Source organism: Oncorhynchus tshawytscha, linkage group LG15 (genome assembly GCF_018296145.1).
Source record: "Oncorhynchus tshawytscha isolate Ot180627B linkage group LG15, Otsh_v2.0, whole genome shotgun sequence".
In the NCBI taxonomy this organism is placed as follows: Eukaryota; Metazoa; Chordata; class Actinopteri; order Salmoniformes; family Salmonidae; genus Oncorhynchus; species Oncorhynchus tshawytscha.
This window is the reverse complement of record NC_056443.1, coordinates 5,201,831-5,211,200: the sequence shown is the minus strand read 5'-3', so window position 1 is coordinate 5,211,200 and position 9,370 is coordinate 5,201,831.

Sequence of the window (9,370 nt, the reverse complement as noted above, 5' to 3'; positions counted from 1 at the left end):
AGCACGGATCAGGACTTGTCACCGGGCTGTTGTCAATTTCCACGTGATGAACAGCACCAGTCGTTGGCTTGTCTTCTCTGACACTGCACACCTCGCCGTCTGGCCCAATAGCTCAGATATAACACTGACATTACCTTATCATCATGTAGCAGGTGAGAATACCCATTCAGACTGGCTTGTTGTATTCTACACTATACAACTCAACACTTTGTAATGTATACCTGTAAAATACGCTATACATTTTCCATTTTACATTTTACCTCAACAGATTGTATATTGGCAGCCATCTATCTATCTATCTATCTATCTATCTATCTATCTATCTATCTATCTATCTATCTATCTATCTATCTATCTATCTATCTATCTATCTATCTATCTATCTATCTATCTATCTATCTATCTATCTATCTATCTATCTATCTATCTATCTATCTATCTATCTATCTATCTATCTATCTATCTATCTATCTATCTATCTATCTATCTATCTATCTATCTATCTATCTATCTATCTATCTATCTATCTATCTATCTATCTATCTATCTATCTATCTATCTATCTATCTATCTATCTATCTATCTATCTCTGGGCCTAGGATGGAGATGGTGGGCTGCAGTTGGACCAGGGAGGCTGTTATTTTGACTTTGGACATTCAGTCGACCTTGACCTAATTTGTTACTCTAAATTTAAAGAGCATCCCAGAAAGCCGTAGTGGTAGCTTGCCGCTCGGTGACATAACCACCATAGTCTAGTTCCATGGTCAAAATCATTGGCCATTAGCAGCTCTGCTGAAACGGTTACTGTGGGGTGTAGACTGGCCTCGGAGTCAGTCAGAGGGCAGACGTACGACACAGTTGTCTGGTCATGAAGGGCAAGGCGAGAGAGGGACACTGGCTGTGTTTGGAATAGGATTACAACGAGCTTGATGAACTATTTCACTTGTTTAATGAGAGAACGTCTGTCTGTGATAAGTCAACACAGCTGAGTAATTCTACTCCTGTTAGAAATGCAGGTCCCAGCAAAGCTTCCCTGGATGCTGAATATTCATATTCACACCTGTGACACCACTCCCTCATCTCACTGAAGCAGAATCACTCTCATTGAATTATTATTGCATTTGATGATAATACTGTAATGCATTAATCCTACTATGTTAATGCCAATGCCATCTCCTTCTACGTGTGTATATTGTAAACTTCAGGTCACCTCTGTTAACTGATAAACCAACTGTATTGTAGGCTAAAAGAATCATTTTGATTCAACTTAGGAGCATGATTCTCACCTCCTCCACTGGTCTTCTGATTCTGGTGAGAGGAGAGCTACAACATAAATGCTAATAATGAGTGTCTCCACTGTAAAGAGGGGGGAGAGCTGAATCTAAGTAAGCAGAAGAACACAGCTCTATTTATAACTCTGGTTGGAAGGTCTGTTCTGTTTGCTTCATCTTGCAGACACTCAAAACTGCTGCTCCAGGGCTTGCTGTGTAAAATGGAAGGTCTCTCACTGTACATGTGCCAACTCTCCACAGTGGCAACGATGGCGGACTAGGTTTAAGGAGGATTATGTCTACCTCATTTTTGAACTGGGCTCTTATTCGCTCTGTAGTTTGTCAACTAACACTGGCTACAATATTGTGGATGGATAATACTAATTTCCTGTAACTAGTTGTTTTGCTCTGGAACTCTGGGGTCATGGGAGATATGAGACCGATGGGAAACAAGATATATGACACCTGTTAATTGAAACGTGAACCTGTCTGCATGCGGATTTGACTGCCTTGAAGTTCTGTCCATGACAAATGGGCTGGTCTGGTGAACTTTGAACCCTGAGAGAGAGATGTCTCCACTGGGCTCCCATCCACTGATCATCAAAAGGTTGGGGTTCAGTTCCAACTGAGGGTTGAAGACCCTCAGGTTGAGTGATCGATCACGTGGTTGCCCTTTTCATCACATGGTTGTCATGAAGGTAGGCTAAATGGAAACAGTCTGGATAGGAGATATAACCAATAGTAACTCTAAAGGGGAAAGCTGCAGTGGCTTTGTCCCAGAGATATATTTGACTCTTTGAAGTCAAGAGGCTTTCTGATATATTCTCCATTATCAGCCACTCATTAATGTTAACCACTGATATGTCTACTGTCATGGAGAAATGGAGGAAATTAGAGACAGTCAGACAGACAGACAATGAGGAAGTGACAAGAAAAATAAAGAACAGCAAATCCTCCCGTTGCCGATAAGCCAATAGACACAAATGGAGAGTAGACAGCTGAGAGTGCCTCTCATCCACTGGGCTCTTGATGAAGCTGCCAGTGCCAACGTTGCCATGGTAATAATTAGGAGCCCATAGGAGTGGACAGGTCAGCTGTTTGGTAGAGAGACAAAACACACTCCATCACCTTAATGCACTGCCTCACCAATGGCGTGTATGTTGTTAACCTTTTATGACAATAAACGATGGATATGCAGGCGTCTTTTCCATGGTGTGCTCTGTCGGAGTGACTCATTTGAGCTTTTAGCTCTAACCCAGTACCGGTTGCTGCACAGCTCCAGATTCATACTATTATTAGACTCTTGATATGAAACAAGGTCAGTCCAATAGCTGTGTCTTATTAGGCTATCACTACTTTGCCTTAAAGAGACATGTATCCCTGCACCAGTAGAGTAATGTGCATAGTATACATCCATTCATTACAGTAAACTGTACCCATACCATAGGAAGTATAACCCCAAACTGAGGGGTATCTTAATAGTTGAACGTTCCTTTGATGGACTACAGTATCTGTGTATGTGAAGCCTTTAGACTAGTAGAGAGAATGGAGTGATGCTATAGTAGTAAGAGCTGCTAAGTGAGGGGCCTGCCCTGTATCTTGCTGAGGCAGGAGCTCAGCTGTTGTCCATGAGAAGATCGGCTCATAATCACTCCTCCTCTGGGGGGGATTTTGGCGAGGTACGCTCTCGCTGAGATATATCACGTGTTGAACACAGGGGCGCACCAGCAAGATTTGCCAGGTGGCATGCATTTGACAGACTGGCTGGTATTCTCAAAGAACTGCCTGCCCGCTCACAATGGAGCAATACTGCTCCTTAAGTCGAAGAAGCCACATGCTCAGTGGTGTAAATATCCTAAGAGCGTGAATTCAAAGTGACAAGCTCCCTGAGACTACAGAGAAAAGCTTTTCCAGACACCCCCCATAAGGAGGCTCAGAGCAGCATAGTGAAAAAGGGGGCCCTGGGACAGCTGCGAGGAGGGGGGGGGGCAGCTCCATCACAGATCTGTCTGACCTCTGACCCCTGGCTGCAAGAGTCAAATCCCTGAGTCTCTCTGCCTCAGTGTCTCTGCTATGCTGCTGTTTGCTGGGCGCCACAATTATACCGTGCACCGAGAGTTTAGCCACAGATTGTTCTTTCCTCTATTGCCTTTCTGCTATCTATTTAGAAAAGATGTGTTACCATAATTAGGTTGTTGATTGTTTTGGGTCTTCTGTGAACCTCAAATTGATTGGACTCATCAACATCTGACATGGGCAATGAACTTCACTTCAACACTTGAGAAGCTTTTCTCACAGAAGCATGAAGTGTGTCACCCACAATGACAAACCTAAAACCAGTCTTAAATACCATTCCTGCCAACAAGACCTGACAGGCTGTTTGAGCATGCAGTCATTTTATTCATTTACTTGGGGGAACTGCTCAACTGATTTCTATAGAAATTATACAAACATGTGCACAGATATGCACACACCCACGCCCACACACATACACACAACAACATCAACAGACTTCACAGCATGTGACTGGCTGCTGCGGAGATCAGCTTGCTACTATTACTCTACTCAATGAGGAGGGTCTGACAAAATCTAACCACACTGCCTCGGCCAACTCAGCTCAACTCATGGTGGTTCAAAGTTCCACATGTATCATACCTTGAATATATAGAGACGTAGACCTATTTGTCAATGACAGGTGTGGATGAGCACAGATGTATAGGAAGGGTTGCATAGCCCCTGCTGCCTATTTAAACGTCATGCTGTGCATATGTGATGATATGTACTTTGCCCATTGCAAAACAGCAGGCCGGGAGTGACACTGTCTGCAGACCTGCTAACTCTCACCTGATACCAGGGGCTGGAGGAGAGCTTTAAAATCTGACAGTGACTAAATTGAAGAGGCTAAGGTCTGAGCCGGCACTATCTATGCATTTCTTGCCATAGCCTTTTGCATCGCAGATAACATCAAAGCAGGACTATTTCTATCAGTGTGATGATAGCACTGCAGTCTGGGGTTTCTGCTCTGGGAGGAGTTGAGTGTATGTCACAGGCGCCAACGTCCCCGCGGCAGCAGGCAGTGGGCGACAGGAAGTGGGTGTGTGGCTTCACTCAGATGGTGCTCACTCGTCAACACTCACGAGTCACCCAGCTCTGAGTGGCTGCTGCCTCAGTTACCTTCAGGGACATGTTACTGTAGTTAGTGAATATGTCTGAAGCGACCGTTTTACTGTCAATGATAGTCAGTTATTTATTGGAAGGATTCTAACTAAACTGTATTTCATCTTCAGTGCAATATCTGATCATTTAACCCTGTCCAATATATTAACAGTTTCACTCCCACTCACAACCACAGGCAATAGCAATCAATCATCCCACTCACAACAGGATTATATTGTATAGTCCTCCACCCTGGGACTCAGTCAGCTGTCTGACTGACTGAGGCGTCAGTCAGCTGTCTGACTAAATTACAATAGTAAACACCAGCTTCCCCTGAGGAATTAGTCATAGGTATAACCGTTCTGACATGAGATCACACAACAGCACACACACACAACAAGCCCCTGGGATAAGTCTTTATGACTTGTTTTTATTAAGCCTCAGTCGCTAACATGTCAATGGACAATGCCAAAAAGAGAGTGTTGGTGGTTTGTGGTATTGATACACCTAATTTGTCTCCCTCCCAAACTTTTGTTTGATCTCTGTGAGGAACAGGAACAACAGCAAACAGTTCTCTGGCATCAAAGTGAAAGGTAATGAGGGACAGAGTTCGTCTGGATTACCTTCCCTCCCGGTGACACATGATGACTGGACTGGCCTGCATGCAGATGAGGCAGCCACTAATGGCCCACGTGAGCATTGTGGTAAACACAACTGTTTAATGTGTAAGGAACAGACACCTAAACATTTACTATACCTTCAAGAGGCAGGTTAGTCCACATGGGAAAAGCCAAACAGAGCGCACACAGTCATATAACTGATGTGGTTGGATGATGGATCACTTGGTTGCCCCAGGGAGCAAATGACCACTGTTAGACAAGCAGAGGGGTTGTGGTGGTTGTGGCGACTGACTACAGACAGGACCTGGCAGGTTGGGAAGTATAGGCCAGAAGGAGGGGTGGTGGCGAGTGGATTTTAATTCACCTTGGGGGCCGTTTGATCTACTGTTTCTCTGCTGAGGCGTCCAATCAGAAGCCTGTAACAAATTAGCACCCTGATGTCTCAGAAGGCCTTGGCTGTAAGATAGACAGAGCTTGGCACTGCATTTCATCCACAGATGGTTTCTTGGTGGTACCTGCCTCGTGGAGAGAGACAATTCACTGCCATGCTTGGCTCTGCCTGCATCGCAGACTTTGTCTTCTATATTCTGCTCAAGCTACCAATGATCCCTGCAAATTTTAAAACAAGCAAATGGATTTACTGTGTTTGACGTGACATCATCCTTACATAATGAATGGTTGGTTCTTTATAATTTAACCCGTGGGAAAGGTGTAGCTGTTCAGTCTCACATACAGAATGGTGCTGTATGTTATGTATAGTAAGCATAAACTGATGACGGTAAGGTGTTTAGGTAGGAGAGGGGCCCTGCTTTAAGGTTGATATACAATTTCTCCACTATTGGCTTGACAATCTATGTTTGAAAGCAGAAGCAGGAACTTTTGAAGGTGATTTTAACACACATTTGACACATTTTCTTGTGTGTGTTTATTCGGTAGGATGATTTCATTGAGTTGAGCACCACCACGAACACATTGAGAAGAACAATACGCAGACGCTGACAGATTGTCAGTGTTCCAATACAAACACTACAGATATCAACGCCGTCCAACACACGTACCTTGAGCTCACTCACACTGTCTATCACATCACTGGGAGGTCTGTTCCTTGCCCAGCCCAGCAGCAGCTTACGCATCACTTTCCACTACTAGCTCTCCTGATATCAGCACATAAAACTCTTTTAGCCATCATCCTGACACCACAGACGTTTGGCATGCTCCACCTCCCCTGTGACTAAACACAAAAGACCTCCTTCCAGGATCTCCTGATGGCGGTTCGCACCGTAGACTTTGGTTCGAGGGGTGGCCAGTAAATCAAGACGAACTGGGCCTGATCCTTCACTGTGTATCGTGGCCTCCCACCGTTTCTCCTGGCCTAGAGATCATCCACGCCTCAGCGTCGGTCCTGCCAGGAAGCTGATTCATGTGCCGAGTCTGCAGAAATCAATTACTGGTAAGTCTGTCCTAATTATTATTATAAAAGACACAGATGGCAAATATAAATATCGAATCTATCTAAAATCCTGGAGGCCTCTTACACTTCAATAGCAACTGCCTCTGAGAGAGTTTTGAATTGTCAAGAGGAGTAAAACAAGGTTGTCCGCTGGCACCATATCTATTCATTTTAAAATCCGATTAAATAACAATGTTAGAGGATTTGAAATCCAAGGCTTAAAAACAAAGGTATCCATGTATGCCGATAACCTACGTTTTATATCAAGTCCGCTAGCTAGATCCCTGCATTGTCTCATTGAAGATCTAGATAACTTTTCTGGACTCAAACCTAATTATGTGTACAAAATTACATATTGGATCTTTAAAAAATACAACTTTTACATTACCTTGCAATTTACCTATAAAATGGACTGACAGTGAAGTAGACAAGACATACTTGATATTCACATCACAGAATATATAAATTGTCTTTCCACAATGAATTTCGATAGAAACTAGTAAAAATAGACAAGATCCTGCAACCATGGAGATGCAAATACTTGTCTATTTATGGGGAAATTGCACTGATTAACTCCTTAGTCATATCTCAATTTACTCACTTACTTACGACGCTGCTTTCTCCTGATGATTAATTTTTTTAATCATATGAGCAAGAAATATTTTCATTTCTCTGGAATGCTAAACCAGACAAGATAAAGCGTGCCTATCTATATAATGAAATGAACTGGGTGGGTTGAGATTATTAAATATAAAAGCACTAAACCTCTCTCTAAAAGCTTCACTTATACAAATGTTTTACTTGAACCCTAAATGGTTCTCCAGTAGATTACTAAGAAAAGCTTATCCATTGTTAAAAAATGTCAAATTAATATCTGTGCAGAAAGACTCATGTGAAGGCCAAATTACAGAGGAGGAACTGCTTGAGGCAATTGGGGCCTTTAAGGATGGGAAAACTCCAGGGCTGGATGGCATACCAGTGGAAGTATACAAAACTTTTTTTGGTATACTCAAAGGACCATTGTTGGCTTGTTTTAACCACTCCTATATAAATGGTAGATTATCAGACACGCAACAAGAAGGTCTGATATCATTATTACTGAAACAGGACCTAAGTGGTATATATAAATATCCAGTCCGTTTAAAAAATTGGAGACCTCTTACACTTCAGTGTTGTGATGCAAAAATCCTAGCAAAATGCTTGGCACATAGAATTTAAAAAGTATTGTCAGATATTAAGGCTTTTGATAAAGTACGACTGGAGTTTATATATAAATGCCTAGAATATTTCAATTTTGGGGAATCTTTTATAAAATGGGTCAAGGTTATGTATCGTAACCCTAGGTGTAAAATAGTAAATAATGGCTACATCTCAGAAAGTTTTAAACTATCTAGAGGAGTAAAACAAGGTTGTCCACTATCGGCATATATATTTATTATTGCCATCGAAATGTTAGCTGCAAAGATTAGATCAAACAATAATATTAAGGGATTAGAAATCCGTGGCCTAAAAACTAAGGTGTCATTGTACGCTGATGATTCATGTTTTCTTTTCAAACCACAATTGGAGTCTCTCCACGGCCTCATAGAGGATCTAGATACTTTTGCTATCCTCTCTGGATTAACACCAAATTATGATAAATGTACCATATTACGTACTGAATCACTAAAAAATGCACATTTTACATTACCATGTAGTTTACCAATTAAATGGTCTGACGGAGATGTAGACATACTCGGTATACAAATCCCAAAGGAAAGAAATGATCTCACTCAAATAAATTTTTATGGAAAGTTAGCAAACATAAATAAGATCTTGCTACCATGGAAAGGAAAATACCTGTCTATTTGTGGAAAAATCACCCTGATTAACTCCTTAGTTATATCACAGTTGACCTATTTGCTTATGGTTTTGCCTACACCTTGTGACCTGCTTTTTAAATTATATGAACAAAAAATATTAAATTTGATTTGGAACGGCAAACCAGATAAAATTAAAAGGGCCTATTTATATAATGAATATGAATTCGGTGGACAGAAATGACTAAATATTAAAGCATTCGACCTCTCACTCATTCGACCTCTCATCAGTCGTACAAAAGTTGTACTTAAATCCAAACTGGTTCTCTAGTCAATTGGTATGAATGTCCCATCCTATATTCAGGAAGGGCCTTTTCCCCTTTATTCAGATTACACCTGCTCACTTTCGGTTGTTTGAAAAGGAAATAATCTCCAAAATATCTTTATTTTTTAAACAAGCCTTAGAAAGTTGGTTGCAATTTCAGTTTAATCCACCTGAAAGGACAGAACAAATAGTACAACATATATTGTGGTTAAATTCAAATATACTAATTGATTAAAAAAACTGTATTTATCGAATAAATGTTTTTTAAAAAGTATAAATTTAGTGAATGATATCATAAAGAGGACTGGGGGAGTTATGTCACACATGCAAAATTACAACCAATTAATTGCAGCATTACCACAAAAATCGAAGAGGCAAGTAGAAGGGGAAAAAAGTAAGGAACTTGTATGTCAGCCCTGTATTAAAGAACATAAATGGTTAAAGAAAAGTGTGATAAATAAAAACATATACCAATTTCATTTAAGGACCAAAAAACTGACAGCTGTGCCATATAAATTGCAAAATAGTTGGGAAGAGATTTTCGATGTACCCATTCCATGGCACATGGTTTATGAATTGATACGCAAAACAACGCCGGATTCAAAACTTCGAATTTTTCAATATAAATTACTATACAAAATTCTTGCAACTAATAGAATGTTAAATATATGGGAGATACAATCTTCCCAGCTCTGCAGATTCTGCTGTGAGGAGGCAGAGTCATTAGATCATTTATTTTGGTACTGTCC